The 17,215-nt window shown below is 37.6% G+C and overlaps 1 protein-coding gene across 1 annotated transcript in view; it reads right to left on the bottom strand.

Moving 5' to 3' along the window:
• Positions 1–17,215, bottom strand: part of fa2h (fatty acid 2-hydroxylase) — a 35,090-nt gene that overhangs the window by 9,958 nt on the left and 7,917 nt on the right. The window lies entirely within an intron of this gene.

Here is a 17,215-nt window from a genome sequence, read left to right as displayed (position 1 = left end):
TATTGTTTGTATGGCGATGACCATGTACCTGTACTTCTTGTTGAGAATCAACTGCAACTGACTTTTCTATCAAGTTTAAACTTAATACAGTGTTTCTATTAGCCAGTGGTGACTTTGTGCAAAAACACGGACAGGTGGACATGAACTGCCCTGAATGTAGCTGGGAAGTTCTGTCACATTCACATTCTACAAAATTTCATTAAAAAAAAAAAGAAATGGGCTGTACGTATCGTATACTGTAGTCATGAAAGACAAGCAAACACTGTCAAATTTATTGAACTCCCCCATTACTATGTGGAGAAAAATGGTCCATGACGTCTCCCCGCAAATTTCTCTCTGATATCTCTGTGTGTAGAAAGTTGTGTCCAATCACAAACTTTTTTTTTCTTTTTTTAAAATGTAAACTTAATCGCTTTTAATGTGAACCTACACAATTGACTTTCTGAGGTAAACTTAACGAAAGAAGGAAAATATATTGATTAGGGGTTGGAATCTTTGAATGTCGATTTTCGATTTGGAACGATTTTTGATTCAAAATGATTTGATTGACAATGATTTTTGCTTCAATTTATAGATGTTCAAGGAATCGTAATGATCTACTCCAGTCTGACTCGCTAATGCTAATTAGCGTGCTACTGGCAGCACTTTTATCACTCAAAAGAACGGCTCCACGCTGAAAAAAAAAATACTTTTATTGGAATAACTTGATCGTGACTTTTTCCTTCTACTCTAATGTGGCTACAACTTAACAGTGTATTAGACCGCGTGGAACCACACTGCCCCTAAGTGGTCAAATCGAGTACAACATGAACAGCTCTCCCAATAAAGGCACACAAAAAACAAAGGGAAGACAGTATAATTATTTTTTTTTAAATAAAATCGATTCTGAATCATACTAAAAGAGAATCGCGATTTTTGGCACACCCCTAATATTGATGCACACAGCTGAATTTAAATTCACCAGTACCTTCTGACACTGGTGATTTTAGAACACTTTACCAAAATGAAAGTATATGGCAAAACCAAACAAAAAAAACACACTCCGATTTTCAATGCAGCCCACTGTGGTTTCAACCAATGGTCACCAATTTGACCTCAAAATGGAACAGCTTCGGTCAGAAAATGCAATCAGATCCTTAAAATGAGCTCTCAGATTTTTCTTACAAACATCCGATTCCTAATTTTAATATTTATTTCCCTACTTTGCTAGCACAGGAAGCAAATGATACTCATAACAACTTTTGCTTTCTGTTTTTCATTCCCCGTTTGTGATTTACATAATTTCTCCTGTCATCAAAGTTTTTCTTTTCAGCGAGTATGAACTGAAAATACGTGCTTCCTCTGGGCTAGGGCGCCATGTCTTTGGCAAAGTTCCACGAATGTCTTCCACCAGGCAACTTTTTTGTCAAACACAAAACAATATGAGTTTGAAGTGAAGAACTGAGGGTCATTGGATGTTTCTGGTCTCAGATCTTCAGACACCTTCACCAAATTCAAAAAAATTAATGTTTCATATGGAGTCCCCACAGTCCCGTGCTAAGTTCCGTTGTTGGTACTTGGCGACCCTAAAATGAGTTAGAGATTTGCACTTTATTGGCCAATCACGGTAACGCATGTTGATAGACAGCTCTGTGATCATGTGATCACTGCTCAGTGTGGCTGAAATGCCCAAATTGTTTGGCCAGCCCCAAGAGAAAGTGGAAAATGAAATAAAGTATGTTATTGTTTACAATATCCACTTTATTTGTGGGTTCTTGAAGTGAATGAATGGAAAAAGAAAACATGGCTTACTGAAACTGGAACAGCACTTGAATTGATGATTTTTACAATTAAAAAAATGCTTACAATAAAGAGCTATATTGCACTTTTGTCTGTATTTTTTAATACTTTTTTTTTTTACTTACTATTTTTTTCCATTTTAGATTATGCAAAATCTTAAAATAAGAACATTCAAGTTACAAAACCCCCCTTCAGGGCCTTTAATTGTTGGTTAGTCATCTTAATGTGTCCGTATCACTGTCATTTAAGCCCTTCTACATACTATAGGTATATACTAGGGGTGCTAGAATTTTTTTTATTCTGCAATATATTGTGATATTACAGCGCGCAATTCTCGAATCGATTCGATATGCGGCCGGATCTATTGTGCCTTAGATGAAGATGAGGTCATGGTTAATTCATGCACAATACAGAAATTGCAAACATCGATGTGGGGAATTTCATCTCATTTACTAGACCATCAAATAAGATCTGATTTGACAAAGGATCCGAACTGGGCATTATGCTCTGCAGTGTGAACGTAGCCTAAGTTCCTTTTGTCCCTCTGCTAAAAAGGACAACATTAAGCGTCTGACTGAATGTCTCTTTAATTTCGAGCTTTCTGTTTTCTGAATGATCCACTGACGGACTTATTTGACTATGCGGTATATGCACTAATCAATCTCGACTGATTTGCTTACCATGAGCTTCCGTTCACGTATACATATGACACGATAAGCATGGCTTTTTGCGGTCTAACAAAACACTCCAATAGCTATACAAACAACATTCCTCCTGCAAAGTACACTCAGATTAGCTTTCCAGATAAAGAACAAACAACGTCAATCTAAACTTAAGCATCACACCTCAATCCTGTTACCATGTCGCCTCTAGCCTCACGATCCACAAGTCAGTGATATATATTAGGGGTGTGAATTGCCTAGTACCTGGCGATTCGATTCGTATCACGATTCATAGGTCTCGGTTTGATTCGATACCGATTAATCCCGATGCAAATCTATAAATTGATTATTGCGATTTTTTTTCCCCCCCTCAAATTTAGAAAATACTAATCAGTAAACTTGTACATGTACACTATAAGATTTGTATGAAAATGTATTTATTTATCTGAAAATTCAGGTTGCAGTCTGTTTCATGTTTGAACAGCACTGAAATAAGATATTAAGGCTTAATGTTCCATTAATATAACATTCTTCCATGCTTAATGTGTGAATCCTAACCCTAAGTAAGATGTTTAGTTGAATATTCTCATAAAAAATGTATGTTTAAAAATCGATTCGGCCGCATATCGAATCGATTCGAGAATTGCGCGCAGTAATATCGCGATATATTCCCGAGTTGATTTTTTCTAACACCCCTAATATATATATATATATATATATATATATATATATATATACATTTAATACATTTTCTTGAAAAGTTCTTGGGTGGCCTGCCCAAGTATTAACTTGTGGGGAAAAACGTTTATTTTTGCATTTCTTGAAAATTTGAATAAAGTAGGTAGATGGAAACATACCAAGAGACCAAAAGGCAAACAATTTTGTAGAAAGGCGTTTCCTTCATTTCTGACAAAAGGTCACGCAGTCACGCTACTATCATTTCATTAGACTTTTTTTTTTTGGGTGCACTTTAAGGCATATTGTGATGATAATGTGTGTCTAGTTGGCCTTTCCAACCAAATATTAGTCATACGGCAAACAAATGGAGGCAGTTCAGTAACCAATTGTTGTTTGGCACCCAAGGAGTGCTTCGGCACACTTATCAGTTGTGAGGCAACAAGTGAAACCCCACACACGGCCGGTTGGCCCATTGTCATATTAAGAATGACGGCAATCATGTGCTTCTTACCTATCAAAGCTTCATTCATTGGAGATTTTTTTTTTTTAACCTTGACTGCATTCCTCCATGTGTGTGTGTGTGTGTGATGTTTGGTTAATAAGTGACTAAGAAACGAATGCCACATACCGGTTAACTTTGCAACATTCAGTACATTTATTTTTCCAAGTTGAGGAGGGGAAAAAAACGATGAATAATCTTGCATGATGTTACTGGCTAGATCAAGGTCAATGAGAAGGACTTATGGAGGGGGCGGAGTCAGAAACAACACTGGCGTTTCTGTACGAGAAGGAGAAGAAATATAAAAGAAAACAAAGGAGCTGGTGATGAGGCCTGGTACCATCGCAACACTGACACTGCACTGGGCCACTGAGGGCACAGGAGGACAGAATTTAGATGGATTAATTTCCTCAATGAGTGCTGGAAAGGAAAAGCGTGCACCAAGTACGGATCCAAAATCACCAAATGAACATATGCACAACTGACTTTTCGTTACAAAGTACAGACCACCACTCAAGGTTTATGACACGGCTGCCCTAAATTCACAGCATTGGTAAATATCGGCTCGGGCTGTGCAATTTATTTAAGTTATCGCACTCCACAATTACAAAATTGGCATAATCATAAACAAATATACATTATTTTTAATACAAATTTTGAGTTGTTTAAATGTATATATTTGCACCTTTTTATTTTAAAATGACTAATTTAAAAAATCTTGTTTGGTCCAAAAGGAACTTGTGTAATTATAATGTTTCAAAGAAAATGATTTGTCTTAATCATTTTTTACATGTTTAAACATTTTCTTGTTTTGTACCAAAAACAAAAACAAATGATTGTCCTAATCATGATTTCAATTATTACCAAATTAATTGTGATGAATATTTTCTTCATAATCCAGCAGCCCTAATAGCAACAATCCTTTTCATGTTCCTGTAATGGTTAACTTAACACACCGTTATACTCTTCAACTGAAATATTACTATTATTATCTTCAAAGTGTCAACTGTCTAAATACAAGTAGCACTGTTATCTTTTAAAACAAAGTAGTGTTTTTTTTAAATCTAAGTATCGGATTCAAAGCAGAAGTTTTACACTTCAATTCCAAGAGGGAAATATTAGTAAACTGCTTTTACTATTTATGGCTTATGATGTCTAATTATCTTTATTTTCTAGCATTCTTGAACAGCAACATCGGCAGTAAGGAGGAAAATACATCAAACTGTTCTATATTGTTTTAATAAAACTATGGTTTACATAAAGGTTGGGGGGAAAAACTGGCCACACGTGATTTTTGATTCTAATCATCACTATTGTGAAATTAAATATAAGGTTCTGCCATTTAAAAACATAGCCACAAATGTTTCAATCATTTGGCAGGAATTTAGCAATTTTCCTCTGCAACTACTTGCACAGTTTTTTGTTTTTGTTCATTACCATCACTGCTACTCTGAAGGTGCCTCGTTAATAAATTACTTATTTGGTCGTAGTATTGTATGAGTGCAATGGAAAAAGCTAATGGATCCAATTGTTCATTTGTGCATGTCTGCCCACAATGCTAAATAATGAGAGAACAAAGTTTAATACAGGACTATTGTGAAATTAAAATGTGATAAATAAATAAATAAATTCTGTATCAAGTTAAGACCAGTAATTTTTTAAAATGCAACATTGTGATTTTTTTTTTTATAAATTATTTCTATGTGTTCAAATTGCTAACTATGACGATGATGATGATGGGTCGTGACATATGACACAGAATGATGATTTTTGGCTGAAGTTGATACACATGACACTTCATCGGTGCCACGGGTGCGATGTTGTTGATGTCTTCGAAAAGTAGCACAACAATGTCTCATAACAGCCCCGTGTTCTGTCGTTCATGAATGAATGTCACGCGCTTGCGCGACCTCGTTTTTAGAAACTTTTGTATTTGAATTCATGATGAACGGCTTGGCAGCATTTGTTCACAGTTTAGGAAGATAAAATAAGGATAATAATGACGAGTCTGGATGATATACATGAATACTCGAACAAGGTGCTGTGACTGAAAGATTTTGGGGTGACTTTTGAGTAATGACGATTCCCCACTGTCGAAGGCAGGTAATGCAGGCAGGCAGGTAACGTCACCTCAAAGTCGCCATATGACTCCAATTTTACAACTGCTGACTGGCAGTTACATTTTCCCGCTCACTATGTCCTGCATCATCTGTGGCTTCTCCTCTGAATGGCCGCTGCTGCTTCAACTGTTCAGATGTTACTAAAGCAGGGATAGGCCATGATTTTTCGTCAGTGCAACTTTTGGGCTACTCTGTATTGTAAATGAATTAATGGGCCGCTCCCTCTAAATTGTGAGCTGGTAACTTGGGGGACGAGGGAGAGAAGACACCGGCCAGGCGGGCATTTGCCTGCTTTGGCCGATGGCCAGGCCAGCCCTGCTTGCAAACATCATTTACTTAGAATTTTTTTTTGTGACTATTTTGATATATTACAGACTTAACCATTAACTGAAGCATAATCAATTTTCTTTAATAATTTTCTGTTTGTTACAGGAATGGATTTTTTTCTTTTTTTTGACTTCCGGACGGCTTTGAGTAAATTCTGGTCCACCATCCGGCATCTCAGGAGGGGAAAGCAGTGCACCATTACCACCGTGTAGAGTGGAGATGGGGCGCTGCTGACCTCAACTCGGGACGTCGTGAGTATGTGGGGAAAATACTTTCGAAGACCTCCTCAACTCCACCGACACGTCTTCCTTTGAGGAACAGAGTCTGGGGATCTCTGGGGTTCAATTCACCGAGGTGGTTAAAAAGCTCCTTGGTGGTAAAGCCCCGGGTGTGGATACAGTCCACCTGGAGTTCCTAAAGGCTCTTAATGTTGTGGGACTGTCATGGTTGACACACCTCTACAACATCGCGTGGACATCGGGGACAGTGCCTCTGGATTGTCAGACCGGGGTGGTGGTCCACCTTTTAAGAAGGGAGGGCGTGTTCCAACTATAGAGGGATCACACTCCAGTGTGGTTTTCGTCCCGGCTGTGGAACAGTGGACCCAATCTACACCCTCGTCAGGGTCCTCGATGGTGCATGGGAGTTCGCTCAACCAGACTACATGTGTTTTGTGGACCATGTCCCTCGGGGAGTCCTGTGGGGGGTACTTTAAGAATGCAGAGTATCGAGCCCCCTGATACGGGCTGTTCTGTCCCTGTACAACCGATGTCAGAGTTTGTTTGGTCCTAGTACCTCCTAGAACTGGAATGAATGTTTTTGTCCGTCAAGCAAGCGTTCTCCGACACGTATTTTGTTTGCTGTTTGCTGTGACGCGATAGAAAGAAAATGACCCGGTAAGAACTTTTTTTGTCGTCTTTACAATATATATTGTCAAATCGGCCAGCAGTAGCAACCAGTCAATCCACCAATATTTCATTTTTCATCAAATATTTTTTGTTGCTGCGTGCTGACAAACGTGGGCTCTACATTTTGGATAAAAAGACTCAATAACTCGATTATTCGATGGAATAATCGACAGGATAATCGATTTGAAAAAGATTCGATAGTGACAGCACTAGAATTAAATCAACGCTACCTGCAAGAAGACAAGCGAAGATGAATTCAATTCAACTGCAAATTCTGCTGTTGATACCACAAGTGCAACATTTGCTGATAATACTTGTACTGCCGGTCTGAACTTTAACCTTACATTTTTAGTGTTGTATTTCGGTTGTGTAATTTATATAATATATTGTGTTGAGTTTTGCACAATAAAATGTGTGACAACAAAACATTGTAGTTTCTGCGAGTATTTATGACTAATATAGTGAAAATTGAGAAGAAGAAATGTGAGCATTTACATTATAATAACTCATTCACTGCCATTGACGACTATAGACGTCAAAAATTTATGTGAACTATTTCTATTAGTTTAACATTTTTTCATTTCATTTCATTTTTTATGAAAACCTATAATTTTTATTGTACATTTATAACAGATATGAAATTATCATGCAATTAATTGTGATTTAATGCCCCTTATTTTTTATATTTTTTGTTAAATTAGGCCCGTCAGGCGATTACATTTTTTAATTGTAATGAATCACATGACTTCACTAGTTAACTAACGATTAATCACAAATTTGTTTCTGTTCTAAATTTACAATACTTAAAAAAAATCTAGGTTTTAGGTTTTCATACTCTTAGCAAAAGTGGAAAAAAATGTTAAACGAATAGAAATAGTTTAAATGAATTTTTGACGTCTATAGCCGTCAATGGCAGTGAATGAGTTAAAAGTGATACTTGTAATAGACAAAAGGAATGAAAGCCTCCAAAGTATCTCACTCATTAATCTGGACCGATGAAATTGATTTTGACAGTCATAGAGTAAATGTCATTGTTCAAATATCATCAGACATGACTGACGATCTTTCAACACCCAGTGCAAACTTTCTTGCTTGTTTTATTTTATAGTGACTGAACATACATAGTGATACTATATAAACAGTGAAACCATGACACAATTTAAAATCATTAAATACATGTATCAATGTGTGGGGTTGTGCGCAGGTGTTGGTGTTTCGATTCAGTCCGTTTTTTAAAAGGACTTTTGGGCATTAGAAGTGTGTCACAGTTACACAAATGTGGGCAGACAAAAGAGCATGTGGTTTAGTTTGCACGTGAGTGGAAGATAAAAGTGCTCATGTCACATACCTAACAGAACCAATCTGACCTGAATGACCAGTATTCCAGATTCAAAGCCTGGCTGCGTGTGTTTGCATGTGTACACACACGCACACACAGAAGAATCAGAGGCTGTCTGTAGCTAGCCAATTTGAGTGCACAGTGTCAAGTTACCAGACCCTAACGAGTGAGCCAGCACAAGCGCATCGTTTTACGGTCATTTCACCCAATTCCTTTAAACCAAATAAGTTGCCTACCTCCATAAAAAAAAAAAAAAAAGGAATAAGATTTAACAAGATTACAAGAAAAAAATTGTAAGACAATCTGATTGTTAGATTTGTCTTTTTAAAAAGCACGAATATTTTTAGGATTGTATAAATGTTAATGTCATGTATTTTTCTGCCTGACCTTTGATGACCAAAAAAAAAACATGCATCGAGATGCAATGCAAGCGCTTCAGTTACAATAATGTTCATCAAGGATGGAAAAAGATCAAATAGTAACATCTCCCTGTGAGGCCAACACCAATAACACATTTCAAATCACCGAAATCTCTTTTTTGACTTCATCCAGCTTTCAGCTTCTCTCCCTTTGATCAGGTGTGAACTGCAGCGAAGCGTGAAGCCACCTGAGGCCTTCACCTGAGGGCCGACTGTCATGTCGGCAGTCTCTATGGTAGCAAAGGAAAACAATACCTTGGGTAATGTATCACCATGGAGCAAACTCAGAGCTGCTCTTCAGACTTCACACTGTTGGGGACGATATGAATACTGAAGACACGATCCAATGTGCAGCCTTTAAACTTCCAACAGCCAGTCGCCATCTTCTGCTCTAACTGTGATCCAATGTGCAGTGATTTTGGCCAGTGCCGGAATCTAATCTACAATTCTAGCGGACAGTAACACCATTTTGGTGTTAGGCTGTTGACTGACGCCAATTGTAAAATTGTGAAAGACGGATGTTACCACACCCAGCAGTTTCTCTTGTCAATGCTTACTGGTGGAGGACAATTGCATCATTGACCAGCGAGCCACACAGATGGAAGTCTGCATTCCATTCCATGACTTGCTTGCCCGCCAACATTCCTTCCGTTTAACATATTAACACCCACCATCGCCATCTCAATGCTCAACCCTGTGCTCTAATGTTGTCAACGTGTTGACGCTATTTCATCGGTTGCTGAGCTTGTCGCTCCTTCTTCTGATATTTAAATATGTAACGAAAACGAATCTCCGAAATCATTCTGATAAACACATGCTTACGGAGCACTCCATACTAAGTCATTTGTTCTATCGTCCACACAGTCACCATTTGTGATTCTGGTCGTTTCACAATGTCTGTACTGTCTTACTGCAGTGTCTGCAGAAATGTTCGGAATGTCAAGGGACAAATAGCAATTACAGGTAGAATTGCAACCTCTGGGTACCTCACGATACGATACGATATGCGATAACGATGATCTCACGATATGACGATACCGCGATTATCGATATATTGGTCAGGTAATAAATCCACCATAATCTACCATAAAACTACTCAGGACATACATTGATGTTTATACAATGAGAAAATTGTTTCTTTTTGTACAATCACTGAAACAAAATATTCAAACTGGTGTCTTCTTCACAGTGAGTACTTAAGTGTATTTTTTTTAAACAAATACAGAGACCACTTTCAGTGAACAAATTTGTGTCTTTCTTAAACACTATTGTCATATTAAATGGTCTTACATATTAAATCCAATTAAATCAATATTAACTCATTCACTGCCATTCACGGCTATAGACGTCAAAAATTCATTTGAACTATTTCTATTAGTTTAACATATTGTTCCCACTTTTGTTAACAAGAGTATGAAAACCTGACACCCCTAACTAAAAAAAAATAATAATAATTGTGAGACTATTAATTTTTTTTATCATAATTAATCGCATGACTTCGATAGTTGCCTCATGATTTATCAACATTTTTTATATCTGATACTTGAGTAGGCGTGTCATTAATCGGGAGACAAAGTATCACAATTGATCGCAATATTGATATATCGCCACACTCCTAGTTAACAGACACGTGAATTTTGCATTAATTTACGACTTTTATGAACTAATTTATACTGTTCTTTTTTCAGGTTATTTCAAAGACAAAAATTTGGTGCCCAAGTTTATATTTGTTTTGAATTGTCTTCAATTTAAACCAGGTAAAAAGTATACATATGGCCACAAATATAATATACTGGTGCATAAATCCCCCCTAATATTAAGTTAATTATGCAAGTTTGACATTGATTAAATTATTTTTTAAAGCCATCAATATGCTTCTGGCATAATTCTGACTATGCATTTCACCACTAACCCTAACCCTAACCCAAACCCTGAAATTGCTTGGATTCCTAGCAAAGATAAATCTTTAAGAACAGCCCACATAGTGATGTGTGATATGGACAAATTCTTATACAGTACATCAATATAGGTACTGGTAATTTAAAATTAAAACAATAATAAATTAGCTGTTTCATAGGTTGAGTTTCAGGATTTTAAGCTTGTTCTGAAACCCCCCCGTTTACTCAACTGTGGTGTCTCCACCTGAACGCTTGGGGCACCATTTAAAAGGAGTATGTAGATACAAGATTTTAGAGATGAAGGAGAAAGCAGAAGACACAAGAAGATTGATACTGTATATGGTTGCTATGAAAAATGTGCTGAGTTGTAAATAAAGGGAATCAAATAGAAATATTGTACAAGACTGCAGCGATCATCCGGACGGAACAGTTCAGCAGGACACACTGATCAATAAGTAACCCAATTGTGGATCAAAAATGGACCGATCCACTTTATGGGTCAATTTCCCCCAATTTTCTGGGTTGTTTTATACAAAATGACTAGGGGTGTGGCAAAAAATAAAAATAAATCGATTCTCATAAGAATCGCAATTCTCATTTAGTACGATTTAGAATCGATTTTAAATGTCCCAAAATCGATTTTATTTAAATTATTTTAAACTGTCTTACCTTTGTTTGTGTGTGCCTTTACTGGCCACTTAGGGACAGTGTGGTTCCACGCGGTCTGCTACACTGTTAAGTTGTAGCCACATTAGAGAGTAGAAGGAAAAAGTCACGATCAAGTTATTCCAATAAAAGTAGTTTTATTGCAGCATGGAGCCGTTCTTTTGAGTGATAAAAGTGCCGCGAGTAACGCGCTTATTAGCATTAGCGAGTCAGACTGGAGTAGATCATTACGATTCCTTGAACATCTATAAATTGAAGCAAAAATCATTGTCAATCAAATCGTTTTGAAGTAAAAATCGTTCTAATCGAAAATCAATTCTGAATCGAATCGCACACCCAAAAATCGGAATCGAAAGATTCCCACCCCTAAAAATGACCCAATTTTTTGGACCCAACTGGCTAGGGGTGTTAGAAAAAATCGATTTGGCAATATATCGCGATATTACAGCGCGCAATTCTTGAATCGATTCGATATGCGGCCGGATCGATTTTTTTAACATTATTTTTTTATGGGAATATTCAACAAAACGTCTTACTTAGGGTTAAGATTCACACATTAACCATGGAAGAATGTTATATTAATGGAAAATAAAGCCTTAATATTTTATTTTAGTGCTGTTCAAACATGAAACAGACTGCAACCTGAATTTTCAGATAAATAAATACATTTTCATATAAATCTTAGTGTACATGTACAAGTTTACTGATTCATATTTTTTAAATTTGAGTTTGAAAAATAATAATAAATTTATAGATTCGTATCGGGATTAATCGGTATCGAATCGAATCATGACCTATGAATCTTGATACGACCTGAATCGCCAGGCACTTGGCAATTCACACCCCTCGAACTGACTAATATTTACAAGTTGTTTTATGCTGAAAGACCAATTTCTTGACTCAAAGTTGGGTCAAATCGACCCATAGTTTTTAGAGTGCACTCCGCAGGCCTGGGTAGAAGTTTGGACAGCACAATTAATAACATTTAATTATGATCATGATTTTGGCTGCAATTGTGCATTGCGCTAATAAAAGACAATTCAATACATACACAGAACGGTACATTTTAACATGGAATGATTTGATTTGGTTCGATTCAGTCAGATTGCAATTCTCTCTGACCTTCCACATCCTGGTCACAACCTCTTCCAGCTCCTTCGCTTAGGTAGGCACTATCAAACTATGCACACTAAAACCAGAAGACATCCCAATAGTTTCTTCCCTCTTGCTTTCAATTCACTCACAATTCCATATGCAAATGTTTGCCAAGTTCCCACATCCCTGTGTGACACTAATGCTGTATGCATTATTGTAGCTTCAGCTCTCTACATATTTGTATGACTGTCGTTGATCAAGATTCCACAGCACTAGACACTTTGAAGTGCACAAGAAATTTCTGCCTCATTGCAAATTACAAATTGTCTCACAGGTGCTGTGCTACTGGTCACTTTAAATGGTGCGACAATTATCTGCATCATCTCCACAATTTCGGCAGAATTCACCTACATGTTTTAAAAGGAACCCCGACTGTCATGACAAGTTTGCTCTATATTATTTATTTGGTTGTTACTAACATACCTATGAGATTCATTTTTCAAAAATAATTTCCAGTTTAATACATTTTGTAGAAACTTTATTTGGACTGACGCCGCCATTGTTATTTACGTCGCAACGCCCTCAATGCGTAGTGACGTAGAATGGCTGCAGGCTATCTGCTAAGCAATGTGAAACGCCTATAAAGAAAGCAAGGTAAGTCTCCGTAGCGTTCCTAAAGAGACGTTCAAAACTCTTGAATGTGTCTGGTGAATGACGAGAGCACGGCGTGGGGGAGGGTGAATCTCCCAATCGCATGTTTCTTTAGGAACGCTACGAGGTTTAACTTGCTTTCCTTGTAGGCGTTTGACATTGCTCGGCAGAGAGCCTGCAACCATTCACTGAATGCGTTGCGATGTAAATAACAATGAAGTTTCTACAAAATGTATTAAACTGGTTTAAGGAAACTAACAAGCATCTCAGTCAAACATAATGCAATATAATTATCATCTTCTTACTATATGCTTATAGCAGTATGGTGGAATAAATGCACATACAACGTTTAAAAAACATGATATTCCCATATTATTAGAGCTGGCCTATAAAAGTAGAACTTTTTTTAAAATGTCTTTTAAACTTGTAAAAAAAAAAATCAAACTGTTTTATCAGCCACTGCTTGTTGCAGACAAACTTTTTTATTACAGTAAAATATTTTGCAAATATATCTAGTCGCTGTCAATTTTTAAGTGAGACTAAACAGTATGCCTGCGACCGAATCCTGTGCTGGTGCGACCAACTTTTTTAGTTGCTTCAGTGCTACCAGTGCTAAATGTAGTGCAGAGCCCTGAATGATTCACATGCTTACTTAGCCAGGGCTCCAGACTGTCCCTAAATCACAGGTGTCAGAGTCCGGTCTCAAGGGTTTCTCTACTCCAACACACCTGATTCGATGATCCTAAATATGAATCAGCTGTGTTAAACGTGGGAAACCTCTAAAACATGCAGGACTCAGGCCCTCGAAGACCGGACTTTGACACCACTGCCCTAAATGGTCATGTTGCTCCAAAAATTTGAGACAGTACGAGTACATTTTTTATCTACTTACATGCGCAACCAATAAATCTACTGATGTTTTTTTTTGTTTTGTTTTTACACTTTGGATCAAAAAACTTAAATTGCAGGAACTTATTTATAAAGCTATTGTCTGCATTTATGAAGTTTGGTGCTGCACAGTTAATTCTTCTTTGATGCAATGGATAGCTGAAGTTGAGACATGTTACAGTAATTTCTGGACCATAAGGCGCACCCGACTATAAGCTGCGCTAGCTAAATTTGGGGAATACTCGAGTTTGTTACACATATAAGCCGCACCTGACTGTAAGCCGCAGGTGTTTTAATGTTACCACACCGGTATATAAGGGTTCCCGCTACTTTCTTTTCCATATTGAGGTCGCAAATTGTCTCGCTCTCGTTTTGTCTTTCCTACTGTATTTGGGCTCACTTGCTCTGCCTGACGCTCTTGCGCTTCCTTTATAGTGCGCCCCCTTGTGATATTATGGATAAGCCGCACCTTTGTATTAGTCGCAGGGTCGAATACAAGTGAAAAAAGGCAGTGGCTTATAGTCCAGAAATTACTGTACTCACTTACCACTGTCATGTCATAGTGACAGTTGTAACAAATATGTATATTAGAAAATCAAGTTTTGTTTAATGCAACAATTTATGGCCAACCTAGCTCGGATTTTTTTTTCTCAGTTCACCAACATTTCTGTGCTGTGTTTACAGGTTAAGTTAGGTCGAACCAAACTCTTGTACAATTGCAGTGAACACAGACCAAGCACGATACACGGCTACATGCACACTGATTATTTTTTTTTAAATATGCAAGTCCCTATACGACGAAGGAGGGGGGGGGGGCTGTCAAGTGTGTGCGCTACTGCTTTAGTGTGTGTTTAAGACCAACACACACACACACGACGATATCTCTGCCCGCAATCAAAAGCTTGCACCCACAAAGATTGAAATCTAAGTGGCACAATGGTACAACAGGCCATCCAGACTGACAGAAAATAAAAAGATGAAAGAGTAGCAAAGAAGCCAGAATAACTGTTAGTTTATCATGCAAATAGACTGTGGTCCCTTCTCCTTGACATTTTCGCTGTGGCGAATGACATGGGAGACACGTTATGCAATCACACACCACAGCCAGTTGCTCCTTTATTTGTGTCCAACAACAGCGTGCGTTTCAGGTAACTTCCGAATCGACTATTGTTCCTTTTGTGTCACAATCGTGGCTCGCACGAACTTGGACAGTATTGAGCACATACACAGGACTTCGGATTATTAATATTGAACAGGTTTAACATTTAGCCTATGGCTGTCAGCCCCAACAGTTTTTCGAGCATTTTCGGGGGGTGGTGGGGTGGGGGTGGGGGGGATCACTCAACACGGCCCGCACCACAATCAGTCAGGAGGATCAACAGCTGGCTTTGATCAGAATTGGGGGAGTGCTTACATTTGTCCGGATTATCACTGTGTGTGAAGTTGTGGACCTCACTTTAGCTATGAGTTTGACTGCCAAAACCCGAAATTTTTATTGTGTAATATGTCAAAACCGAAAGGGTAACAAAGGAAGCATTTACATTAAAATAAACGTTACCTCTCTTGTTTTGTTTTCATTACAAACTAAGTCTTTCTGTTTCTGAATGTAAACGATGATTGTTTATTATCAGCCCGTTCCATGTTGTTGGTAGTGTAAATAGCACCCCTTTTTTGATTGTAAACCTGGCCTCGGGTCCATGCACACACACACACAAAGTGGAAGGTGAACCGAAACCTTTCACACAAGATTTTGCGATGTTCCAACTTTATCAGTATGCCTCTTAGTGTCAATGTATGGGAAGATGAGATGAAAAAAATAAAGTAATTAAAAAAAAATACTATGAAATAATAACATATTGCCATTAAATGTTTTTGCTATGAAGCTAAAATTTTGAGCTCAGGTGTATCCTCTCCTCAGACCCTACCAACCACGTTTTCCGTGATAATTTCTGGCAGGAGGTGTCCAAGCAGGACATGCAGATTCAGGGACATTTTCTTCCCCCTGGCCATACAACTGTTGAAAACTCATACATAACAATCATCCCTCATCTATGGACTCGAACAGCAACCAACTGCCACCCCGCACTCTCCCACCAGATCCCCGATGGACTACAGTTGATCATTAATGCTATCCATCGATCCATATAATGTCACTAAAATGATGCTGAAATGATGGTGCAATATAAGCAGTATAGAATTCCTTTGATACTGTGAGCTAATGTACCGAAATTTTGTTAAATATGTCCACTGACTGTTTGAATAACAATAAAGCAAGTGTAAATGGTACTTGAAATGCTTCTGTTGCAGAAGTGCAGAACAGATCATTTACAGACGGTTAAAAAATAATAATAATAATAATAAACTCAAAAAAAAATTGGGTTCAACCTAAAAAAATTGGGTTGATTTTTGGGTTATTAATTTCATTTGATCTGACTTTTTGGGTTAAAGAATTCAAAAAGTTGCCAGTTCATTTTTGACCCAATTCAATTGGGCTATTCAATCAACCCAAAAAGTTGGGTCAAATAAATAACTCACAAATGAAGCCCAAAAATTGGGTGGTGTTGCGGGTTATCAATTTAATTTGATCCAACTTTTTGGGTTAAAATAACTCAAAAAGTTGGGTCAGTCCATCCTTGACCCAATTTGGATTATTTTTTTGACCCAACTGTTTTAGAATGTAATAAAATAAATATGGAGTATTTGGTACATAAAGACAAGTGCATGTATCGAAGTAAGCGATAAATAAATGTTGACATTCTTCTTCTGTTTTAATTCTCCTTAGTAAGTAGTGTACATTGTCTTGTATGGACAACATGAACCGAGCAAAAATGCATCCGTGTTTGCAGTGTCTCTTTCGTCTTGCTCCCTCCCTCATCCTTTATGCGTAACTGCTCATCCCTCCTCTCTCTATCCTGCTTAGATGTCCCCTAAACTCTGTATTAACGGGTATTGAAACCTTGACTTTTTGAAACCACAGTAAACTGTCAAACCGCTATTTGGTGCATGCCTAATTAGCATGTTGGTTAGTTCATGGATCAGCACTTATTCATATTTGTCAGGAATCAAACAGGCACGCAGTAAAAATGTTGGTGACATCATAACTATAAAATGATATCATTTCAATCTGCATCCAGACTTGTGCCCATTTAAGTAATGAAAATAAAAGTCATCTAACCCTTGCAGTCCAAAAAAAATGACATTTATATTAACAGGATAAAAGAATGTGCTGTGTCATTTGCAGAGCACCTGACTTGTGGAAAGCCAATATTGGACTGTTTCGTGACTC

This window comes from Leptonotus elevatus, chromosome 4 (genome assembly GCF_054856555.1).
Source record: "Leptonotus elevatus isolate MCC_2025b chromosome 4, RoL_Lele_1.0, whole genome shotgun sequence".
Lineage (NCBI taxonomy): Eukaryota > Metazoa > Chordata > Actinopteri > Syngnathiformes > Syngnathidae > Leptonotus > Leptonotus elevatus.
Note: the sequence above shows the minus strand (reverse complement) of the source record. Positions and strands in the feature narration are given on the sequence as shown.